Genomic DNA, 27881 nt, shown 5'->3' on the forward strand with positions numbered 1-27881 from the left:
CAGATTAACCCGGTAATTACAGCAGAGGAACATTATTAGTTGAAACTTGCAGGGATAAGCATCTTCATCCTCTTTAGCGTCGGCCAGAATGATGGCGAGGCTCACGATGCTGTTAAACCCGGGAAGTTTTAGACCTTTTTCACTCTGGACGATACTCGGAAAAGTTATCTTAATGGAATCTTCCGACTGGATGTGCAACGTGACGCAGAGGTCTGTGCACTGGGTGGTACTGCAGCAGGGGAGGGGGAGAGTGGGAGAGAGAGAAATTGTGAGAGTGAGAGAAAAAGAGAAAAATAACGACTTGAATATAGATGAAATAAGAATTGTAATAAAAGAAAAATAATTGAGATAAGCACTGTTCGTCACATTAACACTTTTCATTTGTCTTTTCAGGGAAGAATAAACTAATCAAAACGTGTCAAAAGCCTAGTTTCCTGAAGAGTATTAAAGATCACACACAGACTGATTATCAATAAAGATGAAATTGGATCATATATAAAGTTCATTAGTACAGTTCTTTACTAACAAATAGTGGTGTTCAATTTTTTTGTACGACACCTTATAGAATAGACGGGAAGGAGAATGAGACACTTTTTGCTGAAGGGAGAGGGGCGTAGGAATAGAATTTTCTTTGTACAGAAGCAGGGAACAAAAACCCGAAAGGCTATGAGCGAGCACGGAGAAAGTACAATGTTCGTTAAAGAAATGGAAGAGGGGAAGCCTTCACAGACGGGAGTGTTAACAGGAAGAATAAGAAGGGCAAAAGGACGTTACATTGCTGTAGAAGCAAATGCAGCGCAGAGAAATATTTTCTCTACAGTGTAAAGGCATTTGAACATGTAACATAAAGTTCATAGTTCATGCCCCACTGTTCATCATCAAGCAGGTTCATCAACTGGATTAGAACACTGGGGAATGATAATGTAATGATAACGCTGATGATAGAGGGTAATGATGATGATAGTCTCCAGGCACTGTTGCTAGCGGTAATGTTAATGATGAGTGATAAGATTTATGGCAATAATACTTAACAATACATGAAAAAATATATGCCGACAAGCCTGTTGGTTTACAAGTTTTTCTGCTTAGATGTTGCTAACTACTCTGATAGAAAACTAAAATACTCTTGCACTAATCGTATCCAGTAACTTTGAAGTCAATCTCCTGCTTTTTTTTTTGTTTGTTTCTTTGAAATGTTTACATTTGATACAACTCAGGGGTAATATATTCCATTGTTCAGTTACTCTCTCAGCAATATATATCTTTGTGATACTTTATCAAAGGCTTTCTGAAAGTTTTGGTAAACCAATCAAAAAGGATCGTTGAATCACTTTTGTTGTAAACGTTGAATAAAGTATACGTCAATTCAGGTTGTTTACTGATCTGATATATTCGTGAATCATTTTGTCATTTTCTATATCCTAGAACCTGGTTAAGATTTTCAACTTCATTTAGATGAATCTATTCATTCAAACCTATCTTCAAGAAGCCGGTTCTGCAGCTAGGTAACAATATGATTTTTTTTCTTTAGGTCTTCTCAAGCTTATGTTCATCTTTCCTTGCACTGAAATTTGGAGAGCAAAACTGCACAACATAAATCAGACATGACGTGACCAGAGCAGAATATAAAACGCTTATGATTTCTGGAATTTTGTATGTGAAGTTCTAGCTTAGAATCCCAACATCTTGTTTGATTTGTTACTCACATTTACGCATACTTTTATGTATGTAAGGCCATTCCTAATAAGCACCCCAAGATCTTCCCCTTCAGCTAGTGTGTGTAACAGTGATTTATCAAAAATTTCACTTTTGTTCATGTATAGCCAGCCAGTGTGTATGGTTTTGTATCTTTTCACATCAAATTTCATTTTCCATGTTTCTTACCAGTGAAATGACTTATCAAATTTTTGCAAGCGTTTACAACCGTCTTCGGATGTGGCCTTCCACCTTAGTCTTGTACCGACGGCAAATTTGGAGAGTTGATGCCGTTCATCGGTAGTTAGAACATTAGCAAAGATCTTGAAGGGAATGGGAACAGTAACCGTTCCCTGTGGTAATCCACTTGCTAATTCGTCATTCAAAACCTCTTACCAACCAAATTATAACCCGTTGTCTTCTGTCTCTAAGCCAGCCAAGAATCCATTCCTATAATTCTTTATAACTACAACAAGACTTGACTTCTAATAACAATATTCTTTGTGATACTTTATCAAAGGCTTTCTGAAAGTTTCGGCAATCCACTCAAAAAGGATCGTTGAATCACTTTTGTTGTAAACGTTGAATGAAGTATGCGAATTGGTGAGTTAGGACCTGTTATAATGAAAATATTTTTGGTTATTCATTATCAAACTATCATGTTCCAAAGACGCTTTAATATTGTTCCGAATGATGGATTTCATCATTTCCCTATCGCTGAAGTAAGGCTTAAGGGTCGATGATTCAATGGGTATTTCTTATCACCAGTTAAAGATAATGGCGTAACACTTGCAACCTTCGCTTACCGGTTACTTTCTTTCATTCTGTTATTCATTGAAATTTTAAGCATTGATATAGTATTTGTTTACGATCCTCCTTTACTTCTCTGACAACAAGCAAGGGAGCCATGTTGCACTTCATCCGGCTTTCTCGTCTGTATGATATGCAAGTTATTATCTAAGCAGAGGGATTCATGTAAAAGACTACATTCTTTTTTTATTTTCAAGAAAAAAATTTAGATTCACGCTTTCAGGATTCTCAGTTATGATAATATATTCTGCAGATTAGATGGCTTTAAAAGTCTCTATATTCTACAACTGAAGGGAAATAAGGGAAATGTTTCTTTGTTAATGGGATGATCTTCCAACTTTCATTTATATGATAACTAAGTCTAATGATGGAGCAGACCTTTCTGATCTGAAGGCCGAAACCAAGAACAGCTTTTACGTCGTTGAATGATTTGAAAATAAGTTCCTCTTTCTTGTAACGCTCTGATGATAGTTAAACGTCTTGGCAGAGAGAAAGGACGTATCGGATTTAGATTTGAAGTGGCAGAAGATCTGAAATTCTCTCACTCTCGATGAAGTTAGTCCCAGAACAGATTACCAGCCACTGATACATTTTTCATCCTTACTTCCTATGCAAACAAGATGAAGGTCATTGTATTCCACTCTGGTAACGAAATGACACCAAGGTGGTGGCACCCAGGAGCAAGCACCTAGGGAGTGGCATCCATGATACAGTGCCCAGAGGATTGCACCCAGAGGGTAGCATCCACGGGGTAGCACTTGGGGTAGCATCCACAGGGTGGCTCCCAGGGGCAGGCGCCCAGGATATGACACCCATGGGGTAACACTCAAGAATTGGCATCCGGCACCATGGGGCTGGCACTTGGCGCCCAGGAAGTAGCACTCAGGATATGGCACGCAGGGGATAATACCCAAGGGCTGGAATCAACCAGGGGCACACATGGGAATACATCTAGGAGGTAGCACCCAGGAGGTGGCACCCAAGGATGCCACCAATGGTTTAGTTCTAAAAGCATCGGTTCTTGATAAGACCTCGTCAAAAATAATCCACTAGTCACAGCACATGGGATTTTTCGTTTCCATATCTACTAACGCACAAACACTGCTCATAGCACACACAGACAGACACACACACACACACACACACACACACACACACACACACACACAGTAGAAGTGTAGAGAAGGCGCATGTCAGAGGAGCCTTAATCAAAGGGGTCGAGGAGACCAGATGGAGCAATATTGGTCACAGCTATAAGATACAGGTAAAGCAACTTTCCTGAGCGTTTTGTCGTGAGTCCTATATAACCAGAACATGGTTATACATTACGGACCTTCCTCAGACATAGCGATGTTTAGCGCTTTAACTTTTTTGAGCATCGGCCCAAAGTGGTAACTTCGACTCGAAAGGAAAGAAATCGATACTTGTCATGTTTTCTTCGTAAAGTAAACAAAAGGCAAACAAGAGTAAGGTTTGTCTCACCAGTGGCCCGATTGCTTGGTTATAGGATCCTTGTTGTCATGATAAGAATTCTTAGCTGTCACTGATGTTTTTTGTTTCGTGGACTCTTATATCTACAGGTACTACCTCAGGAGACTGCTCTCTGAAAATGCATTATTGTTTTGGTTCTTTTTTCGGAGAAGTTCCTATCAAAGGTGATTTGCTTAACGTTAAACAAAGTGAGTGCCCCGAGATATACAAATTAAGCGTTATTAGAGCCAACCTTAGTTGTGCTTGCAGTAACTGTTCATCATGGAACCTCTTCGTTCAAAAACTAACCAGAGTAAAGCAAATTCTATCTGGCAGTTTTTTTTTTTTTTGATAAAATCATTGATAGAGACAATTTTTTTTCCTGCAAACTCGACTAGTTAGTCACATCCAACAACAATCTGGAATTATCCATCGAGATTTCCACAAACAACCAGGTGTCTCCTGCTTATCGGACTAACAAACGTATCCTGAAAGAGATAACAGATGAGGAACATTGCCTGCAAAATCTCTGAAGATCGTCTAAGCATAATCATTTACAATAAGAACAAGAAAACTAGTGACAGTTTTATTAGAAACAGTCTCACACAGAGCAATAACCCACTTCAGTCTACCTATGTAATTCATAGGTACTCTTGCCCAGTTTAAGGTTGTAAACTTAAAATAACATGAACTACATCGGTGTGATTACTTCATCACTTACTCGACGCTTAACACTTCATTTTCGAAATGGAGGCCCTAAACTACATAAGCAATAGCAACATAATAAAGATCTCTTCAGCATCTTCCTGAAAAACGATAATACTGAAACGTTACCATGACCCTACAAGACATTTGAATCCTACATAACCCGAACATGATCATTTGATACTGGTAACTGAAGCCATGTACATGTGAGATTTTGATTCCTTTATAAATCACCTAAGTGCAGGACAAACTAGGACTCTACAACTATTCTATACCGCACCCAAGGTGACCCCGCTCTATACTTCTACCTGACTTTCCCAGATGCAGGGACCTCAGGCAAATCCCCAACCGCTGATCCAACGAGTTTGACACCTATCGACCACAGTACCATGCATAAACTCTGAAGGAATATGGTCCACCGATCAATATATCTACTTCAAGGCACATTTAAAACACTTCAAGATGTGATTAATTTTTGTTTTGTTCTTTATATTGTGTTGTATCATTCACAGTCACTTTGACAGAAGATAAACAACGTTCGTGTGCCCGGAACACCTCATGTATGGGGTCCATCCAGCCTTTATGCTTGGCAAGGAAGATCTTGTAACTAAATGGTACATCCTTCATAAGGGGGTGAGACCCTAATGAACAATAAGTTAGTTAGTGCATCAGGACTAATGTTCATCAAAGAAAACGAGGATTGACAACATCTGGACCTATTGGTGCAACAGGTGATTAGCAACTTCTCTTGCCGCTGCCGCATTTGTGTCAGTCAGGAAGATGGATTGAGGCTAGGGTAGCTTGTGGCTAGCGACACCCACATGAAACAACGGTGTTCCCACTTTGGTCTGACACTGACAAAGTGACCGGGACCGGACACTCAATTTTCTTCTTCATATGTCTTCGTAACTGCCTTACGGAGGGGAGGAAAATAAAAAAACTTGGGAATAGCTCTGAGGCGTTATGTATGTAGCGGAGGCGCACGTGCACACATACACACACACACATATGCACACATATACACACAGTAACAACAGCTACCGACAAATATGTAGAAAAGATGACAAATCCATGTGTGTGGTGTTGCCCTATACACCTGATTACTGAAAAAAGAATGTTTCTAATGTCGTCTTTCAATATAATAACACTATCAGTAAGACCTTAATCAAATTTGGGCCGAATTATCAGAAATTAGAGGTGATTTTGCTGTTGAATGTGGCATATAGTGATGTATACATATGTATATATATTTTCTTTATCTTACATTTTCGCCATTTCCCGCGTTAGTGAGGTAGTATCATGAACAGAAGACTGAGCCTCAGAGGAAAAACTCTTCACTTGGTCCAATTCTTTGTTCCTTCATTTAGAAAAGTAAAGCTATAGAAGAGGGTTTCCAACTCCAATTCTCAACCCTTTTTAGCTGCCTTCTACAAAACTCAGGGAACGATGTGATATACCGAGGTCGACGTGCTTCCAATGGACTGAAGGGTATGTAAAATATCTGGGGTAAACCATGGAAAGGTCTGTGGGGCTTGGATGTGGATAGGGACCTCTGATTTCGGTGCATTACACATGACAGCTAGAGACTGAGTGTGAAAGAATGTGGCCCTTTTGTCTATTGTACTGGCGCTACTTTGCTGAAGCAGGGGGTAGCGATGCTGCTTCCTGTGAGGCGGGGCAGCACCAGGAAAGGATGAAGGCAAGCAAGTAAAATAAATGAATAAATATATATATACATATATATATATATATATATATATATATATATATATATATATATATATATATATATAAATATATATATATATATATATATATATATATATATATATATATATATATATATATATATATATATATATATATATATATATATATATATATATATATATATATATATATATATATATATATATATATATATATATGTTCACACTTGCTGCCCTCAGCCATTACTGTCGCCAATCTGCAACCTAGGAAATGGCAACCCCCCACCCCCGCACGCGCGCGAAGTAGCGCAAGGAAAAGACAACAATGGCCTCATTCGTTCATGCTCTGTCTCTAGCTGCCATGTCTAACGCTCCGAAACCACAGCTCCCTTCCCACATCCAGGCCCCACAATACTTTCCATGGTTTACCCCAGACACTTCACATACCCTGGTTCAACCCATTGACAGCACGTCGACCCAGGTATATCACATCGTTCCAATTCACTCTATTCCTTGCACGCTTTTCACCCTCCTGTATATTCAGGCCCCGATCACTCAAAATCTTTTTCACTCCATCTTTCCACCTGCAATTTGGTCTCCCACTTCTCCTCGTTCCCTCCACCTCCGACACATATATCCTCTTGGTCAATCTTTCCTCACTCATTCTCTCCATGTGCCGAAACCATTTCAAAACACCCTCTTCAGCTCTCTCAACCACGCTCTTTTTATTTCCACACATCTCTCTTACCCTTACATTGCTTACTCAATCAAACCACCTCACAACACATATTGTCCTCAAACATCTCATTTCCAGCACATCCACTCTCCTGCGCACAACTCTATCCATAGCCCACGCCTCGCAACCATGCAACATTGCTGGAACCACTATTCCTTCAAACATAGCCTTTTTTGCTTTCGGAGATAATGTTCTCGACTTCCACACATTCTTCAAGGCTCCCAGGATTTTCGCCCCCTCCCCCACCCTATGAGTCACTTCCGCTTCCATGGTTCCATCCGCTGCCAGATCCACTCCCAGATATCTAAAACACTTTACTTCCTCCACTTTTTCTCACTTCAAACTTACTTCCCAATTGACTTGACCCTCAACCCTACTGTACTTAATAACCGTACTCTTATTCACATTTACTCTTAACTTTCTTCTTTCACACACTTTACCAAACTCAGTCACCAGCTTCTGCAGTTTCTCACATGAATCAGCCACCAGCGATGTATCATCAGCGAACAACAACTGACTCACTTCCCAAGCTCTCTCATCCCAAACAGACTGCATACTTGCCCCTCTTTCCAAAACTCTTGCGTTCAGAAGTGGTAAAGGATGTGTGGATCAGGTGTTTGCTTTGAAGAATGTATGTGAGAAATACTTAGAAAAGCAAATGGATTTGTATGTAGCATTTATGGATCTGGAGAAGGCATATGATAGAGTTGATAGAGATGCTCTGTGGAAGGTATTAAGAATATATGGTGTGGGAGGCAAGTTGTTAGAAGCAGTGAAAAGTTTTTATCGAGGATGTAAGGCATGTGTACGTGTAGGAAGAGAGGAAAGTAATTGGTTCTCAGTGAATGTAGGTTTGCGGCAGGGGTGTGTGATGGCTCCATGGTTGTTTAATTTGTTTATGGATGGGGTTGTTAGGGAGGTGAATGCAAGAGTTTTGGAAAGAGTGGCAAGTATGAAGTCTGTTGGGGATGAGAGAGCTTGGGAAGTGAGTCAGTTGTTGTTCACTGATGATACAGCGCTGGTGGCTGATTCATGTGAGAAACTGCAGAAGCTGGTGACTGAGTTTGGTAAAGTGTGTGAAAGAAGAAAGTTAAGAGTAAATGTGAAAAAGAGCAAGGTTATTAGGTACAGTAGGGTTGAAGGTCAAGTCAATTGGGAGGTAAGTTTGAATGGAGAAAAACTGGAGGAAGTAAAGTGTTTTAGATATCTGGGAGTGGATCTGGCAGCGGATGGAACCATGGAAGCGGAAGTGGATCATAGGGTGGGGGAAAGGGCGAAAATTCTGGGGGCCTTGAAGAATGTGTGGAAGTCGAGAACATTATCTCGGAAAGCAAAAATGGGTATGTTTGAAGGAATAGTGGTTCCAACAATGTTGTATGGTTGCGATACGTGGGCTATGGATAGAGTTGTGCGCAGGAGGATATATATATATATATATATATATATATATATATATATATATATATATATATATATATATATATATATATATATATATATATATATATGTTTTTTTTCTTTTTTTTTTTTTTTTGCTTTGTCGCTGTCTCCCGCGTTTGCGAGGTAGCGCAAGGAAACAGACGAAAGAAATGGCCCAACCCACCCCCATACACATGTATATACATACGTCCACACACGCAAATATACATACCTACACAGCTTTCCATGGTTTACCCCAGACGCTTCACATGCCTTGATTCAATCCACTGACAGCACGTCAACCCCGGTATACCACATCGCTCCAATTCACTCTATTCCTTGCCCTCCTTTCACCCTCCTGCATGTTCAGGCCCCGATCACACAAAATCTTTTTCACTCCATCTTTCCACCTCCAATTTGGTCTCCCTCTTACTCCTCGTTCCCTCCACCTCCGACACATATATTCTCTTGGTCAATCTTTCCTCACTCATTCTCTCCATGTGCCCGAACCATTTCAAAACACCCTCTTCTGCTCTCTCAACCACGCTCTTTTTATTTCCACACATCTCTCTTACCCTTACGTTACTTACTCGATCAAACCACCTCACACCACACATTGTCCTCAAACATCTCATTTCCAGCACATCCATCCTCCTGCGCACAACTCTATCCATAGCCCACGCCTCGCAACCATACAACATTGTTGGAACCAGTATTCCTTCAAACATACCCATTTTTGATTTCCGAGATAATGTTCTCGACTTCCACACATTCTTCAAGGCTCCCAGAATTTTCGCTCCCTCCCCCACACTATGATCCACTTCCGCTTCCATGGTTCCATCCGCTGCCAGATCCACTCCCAGATATCTAAAACACTTCACTTCCTCCAGTTTTTCTCCATTCAAACTCACCTCCCAATTGACTTGACCCTCAACCCTACTGTACCTAATAACCTTGCTCTTATTCACATTTACTCTTAACTTTCTTCTTTCACACACTTTACCAAACTCAGTCACCAGCTTCTGCAGTTTCTCACATGAATCAGCCACCAGCGCTGTATCATCAGCGAACAACAACTGACTCACTTCCCAAGCTCTCTCATCCCCAACAGACTTCATACTTGCCCCTCTTTCCAAAACTCTTGCATTCACCTCCCTAACAACCCCATCCATAAACAAATTAAACAACCATGGAGCCATCACACACCCCTGCCGCAAACCTACATTCAATGAGAACCAATCACTTTCCTCTCTTCCTACACGTACACATGCCTTACATCCTCGATAAAAACTTTTCACTGCTTCTAACAACTTGCCTCCCACACCATATATTCTTAATACCTTCCACAGAGCATCTCTATCAACTCTATCATATGCCTTCTCCAGATCCATAAATGCTAATTACAAATCCATTTGCTTTTCTAAGTATTTCTCACATACATTCTTCAAAGCAAACACCTGATCCACACATCCTCTACCACTTCTGAAACCACACTGCTCTTCCCCAATCTGATGCTCTGTACATGCCTTCACCCTCTCAATCAATATCCTCCCATATAATTTACCAGGAATACGCAACAAACTTATACCTCTGTAATTTGAGCACTCACTCTTATCCCCTTTGCCTTTGTACAATGGCACTATGCACGCATTCCGCCAATCCTCAGGCACCTCACCATGAGTCATACATACATTAAATAACCTTACCAACCAGTCAACAATACAGTCACCCCTTTTTTAATAAATTCCACTGCAATACCATCCAAACCTGCTGCCTTGCCGGCTTTCATCTTCCGCAAAGCTTTTACTACCTCTTCTCTGTTTACCAAATCATTTTCCCTAACCCTCTCACTTTGCACACCACCTCGACCAAAACACCCTATATCTGCCACTCTATCATCAAACACATTCAACAAACCTTCAAAATACTCACTCCATCTCCTTCTCACATCACCACTACTTGTTATCACCTCCCCATTTGCGCCCTTCACTGAAGTTCCCATTTGCTCCCTTGTCTTACGCACTTTATTTACCTCCTTCCAGAACATCTTTTTATTCTCCCTAAAATTTAATGATACTCTCTCACCCCAACTCTCATTTGCCCTTTTTTTCACCTCTTGCACCTTTCTCTTGACCTCCTGTATCTTTCTTTTATACATCTCCCACTCAATTGCATTTTTTCCCTGCAAAAATCGTCCAAATGCCAAATATATATATATATATATATATATATATATATATATATATATATATATATATATATATATATATATATATATATATATATATATTCTAAAACTTTATGAAATAGGATAAATCTCTAATGCAAGTAATAAGCAATGCGATAAACATCTAAGGAATAAAGGTGCCTCAGCATTTCCAGGAAATCCGTAAGGCCGAGTTGTGAAACCCCCTCGAAACCAACTCATCCTAACAAATTTCAGGCATTTGTATCAGTTTTGAATAAGATGAGCATCGTGGTAGGTTTATGGAAGTGGATGGGTTATCAGTTTTAGCACCTATCACAGTAGGTTTTCTTGACGCGGAGTCAAAAAGAAAATTCTCACGGATTTGTTTCCATCATGATATGATATGATCTATGCACCTTAGCAAGACTGTAAACATGAAGAATTTTCAAATGCTATATAGTTCTACAGCTTTAGCTTCCTGTTAGTGCTGTGGTAAAGTAAGGTATTCTGCATAGAAAGAATGGCTAATCTAATGGGCATCAGTTGGCACAGAATCACTAATCAAGAAATCCTCATATGCTCATGAAATTTTCAATACAAATATTACTTTTTACAATAACATTTAGCTGTATCCTTGGAAACTGCTGGAACAAAATACTTTGTGGTAAACGTCTTGAAATAAATCTGTGTCCAAGATTCACGAAATGGCTTCATCTCCGGAACATTTCTATCTGTAATGATATCCGTAACAAAATGACACCAGTAAATTCTATTTCATGCAGGCGAATGCTTGTATATTCTCGAAAAGTTATTTCGTTAAGAACACATCCCTTCTTCATTTCTGTAACTGACGTGCATATATATCCATATAAACAAAAAATTTTATATCTACTAATGCTTTTACTAAGCAACAGCGTAACTCCTTACATATACTAAGTCGCAAACAAGTAAGATCCACTGCAATTATAAGGGCTCAAAATCTTTTTCATTCCATCTTTTCACCTCCAATCTGGTCTCCCGCTTCTCTTTGTTCCCTCCACCTCTGACACATATATCCTCTTTGTCAATTTATAATTACTCATACTCTCCATATGTCCAAACCATTTCAACACACCCTGTTCTGCTTTCTCAACCGCAGTCTTTTCATTTTCATCACTTACTCGATCAAACTACCTCACACTACATATTGTCTTCAGAAATATCATTCCAACACATCCACCCTCCTCCGTACAACCTGATCTATATAGCCTATGCCTCGCATCCATATAACAATGTTGAAACTACTATTCCTTCAAACAAATCCGTTTTTACTCTCCAGGATAATGTTCTCTCCTTCTACACATTCCCCATCGCTCCAACAACATTCGCCCTTTCTCCCACCCTGTGACACACTTCCGCTTCCAAGGTTCCATCCGTTGCTAAGTCCAATTACAGATATCTAAAACACTTCACTTCCTCCGATATTTCTCCATTCAAACTTGCATTCCAATCAACTTGTCCCTCAACCCTACTTAACCTAAAAACCTTGCTCTTATTCATTTTTACTCTCAGGGAATAAGTGGGAAGTATTCCTCCTCCCCTATCCCCAGGGATATATATATATATATATATATATTTATATATATATATATATATATATATATATATATATATATATATATATATATATATATATATATATATATATATATATGTATATAAGAATATTAGTAAGATTATTAGTGAAAGAGAAGAGAGCGGCATTTGGACGATTTTTGCAGGGGAAAAATGCAATTGAGTGGGAGATGTATAAAAGAAAGAAACAGGAGGTCAAGAGAAAGGTGCAAGAGGTGAAAAAAAGGGCAAATGAGAGTTGGGGTGAGAGAGTATCATTAAATTTTAGGGAGAATAAAAAGATGTTCTGGAGGGAGGTAAATAAACTGCGTAAGACAAGGGAGCAAATGGGAACTTCAGTGAAGGGCGCAAATGGGGAGGTGATAACAAGTAGTGGTGATGTGAGAAGGAGATGGAGTGAGTAGTTTGAAGGTTTGTTGAATGTGTTTGATGATAGAGTGGCAGATATAGGGTGTTTTGGTCGAGGTGGTGTGCAAAGTGAGAGGGTTAGGGAAAATGATTTGGTAAACAGAGAAGAGGTAGTAAAAGCTTTGCGGAAAATGAAAGCCGGCAAGGCAGCAGGTTTGGATGGTATTGCAGTGGAATTTATTTAAAAAAGGGGGTGACTGTATCATTGACTGGTTGGTAAGGTTATTTAATGTATGTATGACTCATGGTGAGGTGCCTGAGGATTGGCGGAATGCGTTCATAGTGCCATTGTACAAAGGCAAAGGGGATAAGAGTGAGTGCTCAAATTACAGAGGTATAAGTTTGTTGCGTATTCCTGGTAAATTATATGGGAGGGTATTGATTGAGAGGGTGAAGACATGTACAGAGCATCAGATTGGGGAAGAGCAGTGTGGTTTCAGAAGTGGTAGAGGATGTGTGGATCAGGTGTTTGCTTTGAAGAATGTATGTGAGAAATACTTAGAAAAGCAAATGAATTTGTATGTAGCATTTATGGATCTGGAGAAGGCATATGATAGAGTTGATAGAGATGCTCTGTGGAAGGTATTAAGAATATATGGTGTGGGAGGCAAATTGTTAGAAGCAGTGAAAAGTTTTTATCGAGGATGTAAGGCATGTGTACGTGTAGGAAGAGAGGATAGTGATTGGTTTTCAGTGAATGTAGGTTTGCGGCAGGGGTGTGTGATGTCTCCATGGTTGTTTAATTTGTTTATGGATGGGGTTGTTAGAGAGGTGAATGCAAGAGTTTTGGAAAGAGTGGCAAGTATGAAGTCTGTTGGGGATGAGAGAGCTTGGGAAGTGAGTCAGTTGTTGTTCGCTGATGATACAGCGCTGGTGGCTGATTCATGTGAGAAACTGCAGAAGCTGGTGACTGAGTTTGGTAAAGTGTGTGAAAGAAGAAAGTTAAGAGTAAATGTGAATAAGAGCAAGGTTATTAGGTACAGTAGGTTTGAGGGTCAAGTCAATTGGGAGGTAAGTTTGAATGGAGAAAAACTGGAGGAAGTAAAGTGTTTTAGATATCTGGGAGTGGATCTGGCAGCAGATGGAACCATGGAAGCGGAAGTGGATCATAGGGTGGGGGAGGGGGCGAAAATCCTGGGAGCCTTGAAGAATGTGTGGAAGTCGAGAACATTATCTCGGAAATCAAAAATGGGTATGTTTGAAGGAATGGTGGATCCAACAATGTTGTATGGTTGCGAGGCGTGGGCTATGGATAGAGTTGTGCGCAGGAGGATGGATGTGCTGGAAATGAGATGTTTGAGGACAATGTGTGGTGTGAGGTGGTTTGATCGAGTAAGTAACGTAAGGGTAAGAGAGATGTGTGGAAATAAAAAGAGAGTGGTTGAGAGAGCAGAAAAGGGTGTTTTGAAATGGTTTGGGCACATGGAGAGAATGAGTGAGGAAAGATTGACCAAGAGGATATATGTGTCGGAGGTGGAGAGAACGAGGAGAAGTGGGAGACCAAATTGCAGGTGGAAAGATGGAGTGAAAAAGATTTTGTGTGATCGGGGCCTGAACATGCAGGAGGGTGAAAGGAGGGCAAGGAATAGAGTGAATTGGATCGATGTGGTATACCGGGGTTGACGTGCTGTCAGTGGATTGAATCAGGGCATGTGAGGCGTCTGGGTAAACCATGGAAAGCTGTGTAGGTATGTATATTTGCGTGTGTGGACGTATGTATATACATGTGTATGGGGGTGGGTTGGGCCATTTCTTTCGTCTGTTTCCTTGCGCTACCTCGCAAACGCGGGAGACAGCGACAAAGCAGAAAAAAAAAATAAATATATATATATATGTATATATATATATATATATATATATATATATATATATATATATATATATATATATATATATATATATATATATATATATATATATATATATATATATATATATGGTTAAGAGAAAAGGCAACACAAGTGTAAAACTCTCCCCGTAACGTAGTTATCACATATACTCATTGCATGTCATACTTCCAGTCTGCACTTAACGATATGCCTCGGACATGGCCCTCACAAAAAATCAAGTGAACAAATGGCGTGCTGCGCCGGCCTGCCAATCAGAGTAGAGGCAGCATGGGTCACCTGGCGGGTGAGCCTCAGTGTAGCGCGGACCTTGATAAGGGGTGGAGGTGGCACGAGAGGCTGCGCGCACCGCCCCCGGGCATGCCACAAGCTCCTCTGTCTATCTCACACTCTCTGTTCCTCCTGCCGCTGGGCTGTGTTGGTGAGGACCGCTGGTTGAAACTGCAGCCCGCGCCCTCTCTCTCGGTCCCATTTGGCAACACTGTGTTCAGTAAACATGGATATTATGGATGGTGTTGTGATTGCTTGTCAACGTCCGACGTGTCTCGCTCTAGCGTAATAACTGAAGTTCTGCGACGTTAAAATTTTGGCGACATTTGTTGTATAAATACCATACGATATATTTTCATGATGTTGTGACCGGGACATCATCTCTGCCGCTGTAACTAAACCAACTGTGCACACGAGTTAGGGCATATCCAGTAGTTGCCTTCCTTCTACTGCAAAATAAGGGTAAGAGAACAAAAAAAGGTTTTCATTTGAAGTCATCTGTAGCCTATACATGCCTTCAGTGCTCAGACACAACATACGTGAGCCGCAGCGTAATGACAACTACAGTAACGATGAAACTATTGTTTTAGAGCGAAAATCAAGGACCTGTACCCTCGTATCTTCTTGAATTCTGAAATTAGATACCATATGTGTGTGATGCTCCCAATTGGCCCTGATGGTGTAGTTGATGCAAGGAAGAGTACTGTATTTGGGAAAGTTGCTCTCATTTCACATTATTATTTGCTAGATACGCATGGCACCTAGTCTGTCCACTTTTTAAGTTATAAATGCTACTTTTCTCTTTTTCTAGAATAAATTGTCAAAGAAGTACCACGCTTTGAGACAGTATTCACTTCACAGAAGTATGGATAACATTTTTAGAAAACTTGTAAATAGAGCAGTCAACCAGAGAAGAACAGTATGTGATGTCATGAATCCGAGAATGGAATGATTTTGATGAATGACTCAAAAGAACACCACACGTAGATAACTGATTATAGTGTGTAACATTACTACTGCGAGACAAAAATGACATTTAGTGTGAAGCCGTGCGAAGCATCGTTGCTGTTCAAGAGCGAAACATAGTATGTGTCAAGGGCGAGAGACCCTGCAAGGTCGTGACAGGTCAAGATGGTGATGTTGACTTTCCGGTGTTACCTCTGATAGCCGCTGATAAGTCTCGCTACACTGCAGGTTAGTTGAACTATATCTTATGTGTTATGCCATATGGGATTATTGCTTCTCCTCTCTGGATGTTCAATCAAACTCTGTTTACCTGGCCTTTGCTTATGCGCAGCTTTTGTTTTCCGGAGGGCCAGTCAGGGGATCCATATTCTTATACCGTAGTTTCCTTTATGTTTCCGCTTATCATATTCATCCGTGACTAAAAGGTATTTCATGGGTTTTATGGTAAAGGCTAACGTGTTTCAGATGTAGCTCTTCGGAAAGAAATTAGGAACGAAGGTTGCTGGAGAACATTCCTTTTCAGTGAGTCTCCTAACAACAGAACTCAAGATCAGATGACCTGATTTGCTCGGATAATTTCAGATATATATATATATATATATATATATATATATATATATATATATATATATATATATATATATATATATATATATATATATATATATATATATATATATATATATATATATATACATATAATGACAATGACATGGTTTAGGAATTGGCGTCCGTCGCGTCACTATACCAAAAATATCACGGACGCAATAATATTGTATCAGAATGAGGCACAGAGTTTATGTATTTCACTTCATTCTTCCGTATAACATCATATCTAGAACGCATAAAGAATAGGTTGCTGCTGTGGGTTAAGCGAGGGAGGGAGATAAAATTACATCCGGTTGCAAAAAGGCAAGCAGCCCATCAGTATGTAGCCTTAATGCGGATGGATTCAACTCGAGTTTTTCACAAGAATCAGAGTGAAATGGTCAGAGGTTGACGTTTTGAGCAGCCGTCTGTGGGTCCAGGAATTCAACAGACTTACACATCAAGATAGCAGCAGCCTTAGTACACACTGGCCCTGAGATGCTGATGGCGGTAACAGGAGTTTACAGGATAGGTTTTCCTTACACTTAGGGAAAGATATCAGGTACGTTTTCTACCAAATTCCGATATGAATGTGCATTATCTCCATTGAGAAAGAACTGATCATAACAAGCCATTTGAACTGAGAGAGTTTAATACCAGAGAAGTAGAAAATATTGCAGACAATCCTATACACGCATGATCACATAGGAAGGGTTATCTCGTTTATAACTCTGCATAATAAGGTTTTTCCCCTACCTGTGCTAAAGTATATGATATGGACTCAGCTATATGCAGTTTGTCTATGTTGATTATATAACTCTAAAATTGTTGACTATATTACTTTGGTATCTGTGACGAGGGCCTATAAACTAATCCTACTGCTATTTTCTTGCGATGCTTATCTCTACTTTCAACAAAACAGAACTGAGTTTATCAACAGCTACATCATTCTTAGTGCAGGATTACGATTAGATATAACGAAGAGCAAGACACGACTGTCGTATTTTTCCTATCGCCATTAAAGAGAGTGTATCCAGGAATTACATATTCGGCGAAGAAATCATTAATTTGAATATCTAACTAAGACTCTGAAATGCCAATCATTTTAATTTTCCTCCTAAGCAATTTCTTTTAACTCCGAAAATTTGTTACGCACTCTACGTGCATAAATAACTAAGATCCTTAAAATGTGACATCTAGGCTCTTAGAGCATAAACCATCTCCACATCTTTACTTAAAGTACTCACTGGGTCTTCTACAAAGTACTCACAATATATGATATCATGCTTCCGCTTTCTAAAAGCAATGTGTGGCAGGCGGACAGACACACGCATTCATTTAGTTAGCTTTGTCATTTTACGATGTCCAACTGTGGTGATCACTTGAGGTGATCAGCACATAACCTTTACAAAGGAAATTCGAATCGACACATAAGTCAAACTTATTCTTTTTTAGTTCTTTTCTTGTGTACGTATTGTCTCATCATTCATACACCCCGATAAGGAGAATTTGACTGGAGGCGGAAAGATGGAGTGAAAAAGATTTTGAGCAATCGGGGCCTGAACATGCAGGAGGGTGAAAGGTCGTGCAAGGAATAGAGTGAATTGGAACGATGTGGTATAACGGGGTCGACGTGCTGTCAATGGATTGAACCAGGGCATGTGAAGCGTCTGGGGTAAACCTTGGAAAGTTTTGTGGGGCCTGGATGTGGAAAGGGAGCTGTGGTTTCGATGCTTTATACATGACAGATAGAGACTGAGTGTGAACGAATGTGGCCTTTGTTATCTTTTCCTAGCGCTACCTTGCGCGCATGCGGGGGTAGGGAGTTGTCATTTCATGTGTGGCGGGGTGGCGACGAGAATGAATAAAGGCAGCAAGTATGAATTATGTACATGTGTATATATGTATATGTCTGTGTATGTATATATATATATATATATATATATATATATATATATATATATATATATATATATATATATATATATATATATATATATATATATATATATATATATATATATATATATATATATATATGTATACATTGAAATGTATAGGTATGTATATGTGCGTGTGTGGACGTGTATGTAAATACATGTGTATGTTGGTGGGTTGAGCCATTCTTTCGTCTGTTTCCTTGCGCTACCTCGCTAACGCGGGAGACAGCGACAAAGTATAATGGTTGAATAAATGAATATATATATATATATATATATATATATATATATATATATATATATATGTGTGTGTGTGTGTGTGTGTGTGTGTGTGTTAGCAGATAATGAGATAAGAATCATTGTATAATTTTTCCATATTAGGAATGATATAGACTTTATAAGTCATGAGGCTAGAGCTCAAAATATGTGTTATTATTGCCTTTATATCAAAAAGGGAAAGGATGCATGAATATCTGATTCATCCTAATTTATGATTCGCTTATACAAAATTTCCTTCAGACATATTACTTCTGCAAGCTGTTTTTGTACTTGTTTCCTGTATTGCACGTTGCCGGAAGGATTGAAAGGTTAGGGGAAAGCCTTTGCTATCCAAATTTCCTGCAGCTTTTAAGGAAAATATGTCTTTTTCATTAGTGTTATGACCAGACGAACTAGCTTAGGCCTTAGGGTCTGAATAGTCCCCCCCCCCCCCTCTCTCTCTCTCTCTCTCTCTCTCTCTCTCTCTCTCTCTCTCTCTCTCTCTCTCTCTCTCTCTCTCTCTCTCTCTCTCTCTCTCTCTCTCTCTCTCTCTCCATCCATCTATCTACCTTCCAATGTATATATCTCTTCTAAACTCATCACTTACACCGTCTCACTGTTCACGCCATTATAAACAAAGGATTTTTGACATGCAACTCAAAGTTCACGTGAGAGTAATACCAGAATGGATTATGCAGCTGTTGGAAGTAAACTGTCTGAGTAATGGCCTCACTGGACACCATCTCATAAATCTAACTTTGGCGGAATGTGGCCCTGAACATATGAAGCAAATTGATAAATATTGGCGGCATTTCCTATATCATACAGGTTCAATGACATGTTTAACAACTGTTTCGCGGCTGTTGGATATCGTTGAGGGAATGATTATCATATGAGGTAACTCTTGGCCTAACTATAATCATTGAATTGACTGGAGTATTGCCATCTCAGTTATTAACTTTAACTCCAGTACCACGAGAAGTATCACTGAATCTTCTATTTCTAAATACTTAAAGAATTATGACCTTAATATTAGTGAAGGTCTACACCACACATCTCTCTTACCCTTTCATTACTTACTCGATCAAAACACCTCACACAACATATTGTCCTCAAACATCTCATTTCCAGCATATCCACCCTCCCCCGCACAACTCTATCTATTGCCCGCGCCTCGCAACCATATAACGTTGTTGGAACCACTACTCCTTCAAACATACCCATTTTTGCTTTCCAAGATAACGTTCTCGACTTCAACACATTTTTCAACGCTCCCAGAACTTTCGCCCCCTCCCCCACCCTATGATTCACTTCCGCTTCCATGGTTCTATCCGCTGCCAAATCCACTCCCAGATATCTAAAACCCTTCACTTCCTACAGTTTTTCTCCATTCGAACTTACCTCCCAGTTGGCTAATCCCTCAACCCTACTATACCTAATAACCTTGCCCTTATTCACATTTACTCTCAGCTTTCTTCTTTCACACACTTTACCAAACGCAGTCACCAGCTTGTGCAGTTTCTCACCCGAATCAGCCACCAGCGCTGTATCATCAGCGAACAAGAACTGGCTCACTTCTCAAGCTCTCTCATCCACAAAATATATATATATATATATATATATATATATATATATATATATATCATCCCTGGGGATAAGGGAGAAAGAATACTTCCTACGTATTCCCTGCGTGCCGTAGAAAGCGACTAAAAGGGGAGGGAGCGGGTGGCTGGAAATCCTTCCCTCTCATTTTTTTTTTTTTAATTTTCCAAAAGAAGGAACAGAGAAGGGGGCCAGACGAGGATATTTCCTCAAAGGCCCAGTCCTCTGTTCTTAACGCTACCTCGCTAAAGCTGGAAATGGCGAATAGTATGAAAGAAAAAGAAAGATATATATATATATATATATATATATATATATATATATATATATATATATATATATATATATATATATATATATATATATATATATATATATATATATATATATATATATATATATGGAGATAGGGGAGAAAGAATACTTCCCACGTATTCCCTGCGTGTCGTAGAAGGCGACTAAAAGGGGAGGGAGCGGGGGGCTGGAAATCCTCCCCTCTCGTTTTTTTTTTTTTTCTAATTTTCCAAAAGAAGGAACAGAGAATTGGGCCAGGTGAGGGTATTCCCTCAAGGCCCAGTCCTCTGTTCTTAACGCTACCTCGCTAATGCGGGAAATGGCGATTAGTTTGAAAGAAAGAAAAATATATATATGTATATATATGATTTTCTTTTTTTTTTTGTTTTGCCGCTGTCTCCCGCGTTTGCGAGGTAGCGCAAGGAAACAGACGAAAGAAATGGCCCAACCCACCCCCATGCACATGTATATACATACGTCCACACACGCAAATATACATACCTACACAGCTTTCCATGGTTTACCCCAGACGCTTCACATGCCCTGATTCAATCCACTGACAGCACGTCAACCCCGGTATACCACATCGATCCAATTCACTCTATTCCTTGCCCTCCTTTCACCACACACACACACACATATATATATATATATATATATATATATATATATATATATATATATATATATATATATATATATATATATATATATATATATATATATATATATATCATATGGTTCCAACAATGTTGTATGGTTGCGAGGCGTGGGCTATGGATAGAGTTGTGCGCAGGAGGATGGATGTGCTGGAAATGAGATGTTTGAGGACAATGTGTGGTGTGAGGTGGTTCCATCGAGTAAGCAACGTAAGGGTAAGAGAGATGTGTGGAAATAAAAAGAGCGTGGTTGAGAGAGCAGAAGAGGGTGTTTTGAAATGGTTTGGGCACATGGAGAGAATGAGTGAGGAAAGATTGACCAAGAGGATATATGTGTCGGAGGTGGAGGGAACGAGAAGAAGTGGGAGACCAAATTGGAGGTGGAAAGATGGAGTGAAAAAGATTTTGTGTGATCGGGGCCTGAACATGCAGGAGGGTGAAAGGAGGGCAAGGAATAGAGTGAATTGGATCGATGTGGTATACCGGGGTTGACGTGTTGTCAGCGGATTGAATCAGGGCATGTGAAGCGTCTGGGGTGAACCATGGAAAACTGTGTAGGTATGTATATTTGCGTGTGTGGACGTATGTATATACATGTGTATGGGGGTGGGTTGGGCCATTTCTTTCGTTTGTTTCCTTGCGCTACCTCGCAAACGCGGGAGACAGCGACAAAGCAAAAAAAAAAAAAAAAAAAATATATATATATATATATATATATATGTATATATATATATATATTTTTTTTTTTTTTTTTTTTTTTATACCATACATACCATACATATACCATACATATATATATGTATGGTAGATAAGATGATCACACATGTCCGTGATGATAGTTTGAAGGTGAAATCGTCCTTATGTAGGAGTTCATACAATTTCATTTAACATATAGTTTTTCTATACATGTGGTACATGTCTCGTTGAAACAATCCACTTTATCATGTGCCAGTACTTAACAAAGCTGTTTAAATTCCAACATCACACTTGGCTCCCACCGTACAATACAAATCATTTTAGGCCAAGCACAGTCTGCTATGTGTGGTCGTAACCCTTGTATGGGAGAGTGATTAAGGAGGGTCAGGTGGCGGGGTTTGATATGGGTAGCAAATAAAGATTATCAAGTTATTGTATTAACTTCTATAAACCTTCCCTTTAGCAGAAATGGTAATTGAGAGACATGAGGACGCACCACGAATAGCGGACCTCTCCACAGAGGTACAATTCATTTACTAGGAACATTTTAGAATTCAAAGTAAAATAGTGAGTCGTTAAATGAATTGATTGTGTAGATAAGATCAGGGAAGCCATAACAATTAGATGTTGAACAGCCTCATATGATGACCCTCCTCTGGTTTGGCGATGATATCCTAAACGCTTCTATCACAGCTGGATTTTCGCACTTGTATGTTTTCGTATACCAGAATATTCATAATTGTGTCGTGTTATGCATTTTTGTATGATTCATTGATTTTTCTTTCCTTCTCTCTCTCTCTCTCTCTCTCTCTCTCTCTCTCTCTCTCTCTCTCTCTCTCTCTCTCTCTCTCTCTCTCTCTCTCTCTCTCTCTCTCTCTCTCTCTCTCTCCCTCTCTCTCTCTCTCTCAATATCTGTGTGTACCCTTCTAATTATATGACCAATTTACCCATCTATCGATTAGTTTATCTTTACAGTTAGTCCGCTAGCTATGTAACCACAGGGACCCTTTTGAGGGGCTTTTGCAGTTTCCATGCTGTGCTCTAGGCTGGGCCAGGACAAACTAGGTTCCTTTAGGGTGAGAAGGTCCTTGACGATGCTTTACTTCTCCGTCTAATGATGATGTAACCATGTCCAAGGTGACAGTTTTACTACCTCCAGTTGGAGTCCGAGAAGTATGGCCAGCTTATTGATAATGTACCTGAGCAGTATAAGATAATCGTTAGACAAGTTGAGAACATCAGCAGGAAATTCATAAATGCTGAAATAGCAGTCATATTCCATCATATTCTCTGTTCCTTCTTTTGGAATATCAAAAACGAGAGGGGAGGATTTCCAGCCCCCGGCTCCCTACCCTTTTAGTCTCCTACTACGACGCGCAGGGAATACGAGGGAAGTATTCTTTCTCCCCTATCCCCAGGATAATATATATATATATATATATATATATATATATATATATATATATATATATATATATATATATATATATATATATATATATATATATATATTTTCTTTCTTTTAAACTATTCGCCATTTCCCGCGTTAACGAGGTAGCGTTAACACAAAGGACTGGGCCTTTTTTGGAATATTCTCACCCGGCCCCCTCTGTTCCTTCTTTTGGAAAATGAAAAAAAAAAAAACGAGAGGGGAGGATTTCCAGCCCCCTGCTCCCTCCCCTTTTAGTCGCCTTCTACGACACGCAGGGAATACGTGGGAAGTACTCTTAATCCCCTATCCCCAGGGATAATATATATCTATATCTATATCTATATATATATATATATATATATATATATATATATATATATATATATATATATATATATATATATATGTATATATATATATATATATATATATATATATATATATATATATATATATATATATATATATATGTGTGTATATATATGTATCCCTGGGGATAGGGGTGAAAGAATACTTCCCACGCATTCCTCACGTGTCGTAGAAGGCGACTAGAGGGGACGGGAGCGAGGGGCCAGAAATCCTCCCCTCCTTGAATTTTAACTTTCTAAAAATGGGAAAAAAATGGGAAACAGAAGGAGTCACGCGGGGAGTGCTCATCCTCCTCGTAGACTCAGATTGGGGTGTCTAAATGTGTGTGGATGTAACCAAGATGTGAAAAAAGGAGAGATAGGTAGTATGTTTGAGGAAAGGAACCTAGATGTTTTGGCTCTGAGTGAAACGAAGCTCAAGGGTAAAGGGGAAGAGTGGTTTGGGAAAGTCTTGGGAGTAAAGTCAGGGGTTAGTGAGAGGACAAGAGTAAGGGAAGGAGTAGCAGTACTCCTGAAACAGGAGTTGTGGGAGTATGTGATAGAATGTAAGAAAGTAAATTCTCGATTAATATGGGTAAAACTGAAAGTTGATGGAGAGAGATGGGTGATTATTGGTGCATATGCACCTGGGCATGAGAAGAAAGATCATGAGGGGCAAGTGTTTTGGGAGCAGCTGAGTGAGTGTGTTAGTGGTTTTGATGCACAAGACCTGGTTATAGTGATGGGTGATTTGAATGCAAAGGTGAGTAATGTGGCAGTTGAGGGAATAATTGGTATACATAGGGTGTTCAGTGTTGTAAATGGAAATGGTGAAGAGCTTGTAGATTTATATGCTGTGACTGGGAATACCTGGTTTAAAAGGCGAGATATATATAAATATACGTATGTAAGTAGGAGAGATGGCCAGAGAGCGTTATTGGATTACGTGTTGATTGACAGGCGCGAGAAAGAGAGACTTTTGGATGTTAATGTGCTGAGAGGTGCAACTGGAGGGATGTCTGATCATTATCTTGTGGAGGCTAAGGTGAAGATTTGTATGGATTTTCAGAAAAGAAGAGTGAATGTTGGGGTGAAGAGAGTGGTGAGAGTAAGTGAGCTTGGGAAGGACACTTGTGTGAGGAAGTACCAGGAGAGACTGAGTACAGAATGGAAAAAGGTGAGAACAATGGAAGTAAGGGGAGTGGGGGAGGAATGGGATGTATTTAGGGAATCAGTGATGGATTGCGCAAAAGATGCTTGTGGCATGAGAAGCGTGGGAGGTGGGTTGATTAGAAAGGGTAGTGAGTGGTGGGATGAAGAAGTAAGATTATTAGTGAAAGAGAAGAGAGAGGCATTTGGACGATTTTTGCAGGGAAAAAATGCAATTGAGTGGGAGATGTAAAAAAGAAAGAGACAGGAGGTCAAGAGAAAGGTGCAAGAGGTGAAAAAGAGGGCAAATGAGAGTTGGGGTGAGAGAGTATCATTAAATTTTAGGGAGAATAAAAAGATGTTCTGGAAGGAGGTAAATAAAGTGCGTAAGACAAGGGAGCAAATGGGAACTTCAGTGAAGGGCGCTAATGGGGAGGTGATAACAAGTAGTGGTGATGTGAGAAGGAGATGGAGTGAGTATTTTGAAGGTTTGTTGAATATGTTTGATGATAGAGTGGCAGATATATTGTGTTTTGGTCGAGGTGGTGTGCAAAGTGAGAGGGTTACGGAAAATGATTTGGTAAACAGAGAAGAGGTAGTAAAAGCTTTGCGGAAGATGAAAGCCGGCAAGGCAGCAGGTTTGGATGGTACTGCAGTGGAATCTATTAAAAAAGGGGGTGACAGTATTGTTGACTGGTTGGTAAGGTTATTTAATGTATGTATGACTCATGGTGAGGTGCCTGAGAACTGGCGGAATGCGTGCATATTGCCATTGTACAAAGGCAAAGGGGATAAGAGTGAGTGCTCAAATTACAGAGCTATAAGTTTGTTGAGTATTCCTGGTAAATTATATGGGAGGGTATTGATTGAGAGGATGAAGGCATGTACAGAGCATCAGATTGGGGAAGAGCAGTGTGGTTTCAGAAGTGGTAGAGGATGTGTGGATCAGGTGCTTGTTTTGAAGAATGTATGTGAGAAATACTTAGTAAAGCAAATGGATTTGTATGTAGCATTTATGGATCTGGAGAAGGCATATGATAGAGTTGATAGAGATGCTCTGTGGAAGGTATTAAGAATATATGGTGTGGGAGGCAAGTTGTTAGAAGCAGTGAAAAGTTTTTATCGAGGATGTAAGGCATGTGTACGTGTAGGAAGAGAGGAAAGTGATTGGTTCTCAGTGAATGTAGGTTTGCGGCAGGGGTGTGTGCTGTCTCCATGGTTGTTTAATTTGTTTATGGATGGGGTTGTTAGGGAGGTGAATGCAAGAGTTTTGGAAAGAGGGGCAAGTATGAAGTCTGTTGTGGATGAGAGAGCTTGGGAAGTGAGTCAGTTGTTGTTCGCTGATGATACAGCGCTGGTGGCTGATTCATGTGAGAAACTGCAGAAGCTGGTGACTGAGTTTGGTAAAGTGTGTGAAAGAAGAAAGTTAAGAGTAAATGTGAATAAGAGTAAGGTTATTAGGTACATTAGGGTTGAGGGTTAAGTCAATTGGGAGGTAAGTTTGAATGGAGAAAAACTGGAGGAAGTAAAGTGTTTTAGATACCTGGGAGTGGATCTGGCCGCGGATGGAACCATGGAAGCAGAAGTGAATCATAGGGTGGGAGAGGGGGCGAAAATCCTGGGAGCCTTGAAGAACGTGTGAAAGTCGAGAACATTATCTCGGAAATCAAAAATGGGTATGTTTGAAGGAATAGTGGTTCCAACAATGTTGTATGGTTGCGAGGCGTGGGCTATGGATAGAGTTGTGCGCAGGAGGGTGGATGTGCTGTAAATGAGACGTTTGATGACAATGTGTGGTGTGAGGTGGTTTGATCGAGTAAGTAATGTAAGGGTAAGAGAGATATGTGGAAATAAAAAGAGCGTGGTTGAGAGAGCAGAAGAGGGTGTTTTGAAATGGTTTGGGCACATGGAGAGAATGAGTGAGGAAAGATTGACCAAGAGGATATATGTGTCGGAGGTGGAGGGAACGAGAAGTGGGAGACCAAATTGGAGGTGGAAAGATGGATTGAAAAAGATTTTGATTGATCGGGGCCTGAACATGCAGGAGGGTGAAAGGCGGGCAAGGAATAGAGTGAATTGGATCGATGTGGTATACCGGGGTTGACGTGCTGTCAGTAGATCGAATCAGGGCATGTGAAGCGTCTGGTGTAAACCATGGAAAGTTGTGTGGGGCCTGGATGTGGAAAGGGAGCTGTGGTTTCGGGCATTATTGCATGACAGCTAGAGACTGAGTGTGAACGAATGGGGCCTTTGTTGTCTTTTCCTAGCGCTACCTCGCACACATGAGGGGGGAGGTGGATGGTATTCCATGTGTGGCGAGGTGGCGATGGGAATGAATAAAGGCAGACAGTGTGAATTGTGTGCATGGGTATATTTGTATGTGTCTGTGTGTGTATATATATGTGTACATTGAGATGTATAGGTATGTATATTTGCGTGTGTGGACGTGTATGTATATACATGTGTATGGGGGTGGGTTGGGCCATTTCTTTCGTCTGTTTCCTTGCGCTACCTCGCAAACGCGGGAGACAGTGACAAAGCAAAAGAATAAATATGAAATAAAATAAATATATATATGTATATATATATATATATATATATATATATATATATATATATATATTTTTTTTTTTTTTTTTATTATACTTTGTCGCTGTCTCCCGCGTTTGCGAGGTAGCGCAAGGAAACAGACGAAAGAAATGGCCCAACCCCCCCCCATACACATGTATATACATACATATACAGAACATGAGACTGGAGAGGAAGAATGTGGTTTCAGAAGTGGTAGATGATGTGCGGATCAGATGTTTACTTTAAGGAATTTGTGGTGTAAGAAATACTTAAAGAAGCAGAATACTTCTTCATCATTTCTAGGAATGGCGTCGCCAGGAATGGGGAGGTATCGCTCTCAAGCAAAAACGTGCAGCACCCACACAGGCGGTAACTACAGCTCCAGCAGTTGTGTGTTGCATCCCGCCCTGTGGTTACGATAGAGGAGTTTATTTACCATCCTCTCTCCTGTTATGACACTACTCTAATCATTTGTGGTGGTGCTTAATATCAGGAAATCACAATAGAA

At 39.9% G+C, this 27881-nt stretch overlaps 1 protein-coding gene across 2 annotated transcripts in view; it reads left to right on the forward strand.

Moving 5' to 3' along the window:
- The first annotated feature begins 14903 nt into the window (after positions 1-14903).
- LOC139758549 (glycine receptor subunit alpha-2-like) overlaps positions 14904-27881 on the forward strand; it is a 163331-nt gene continuing 150353 nt past the window's right edge. The window contains exons 1-2 of one of the 2 annotated variants that reach the window (XM_071680069.1): positions 14904-15022; positions 15683-16065. The gene's annotated coding sequence lies outside the window, so the exon portion shown is untranslated. Of the gene's footprint in view, positions 15334-15682; positions 16066-27881 lie in introns of both variants that reach the window. The other variant, XM_071680070.1, reaches the window with a different exon arrangement.

This window comes from Panulirus ornatus, chromosome 30, assembly GCF_036320965.1.
Source record: "Panulirus ornatus isolate Po-2019 chromosome 30, ASM3632096v1, whole genome shotgun sequence".
Classification (NCBI taxonomy): Eukaryota; Metazoa; Arthropoda; class Malacostraca; order Decapoda; family Palinuridae; genus Panulirus; species Panulirus ornatus.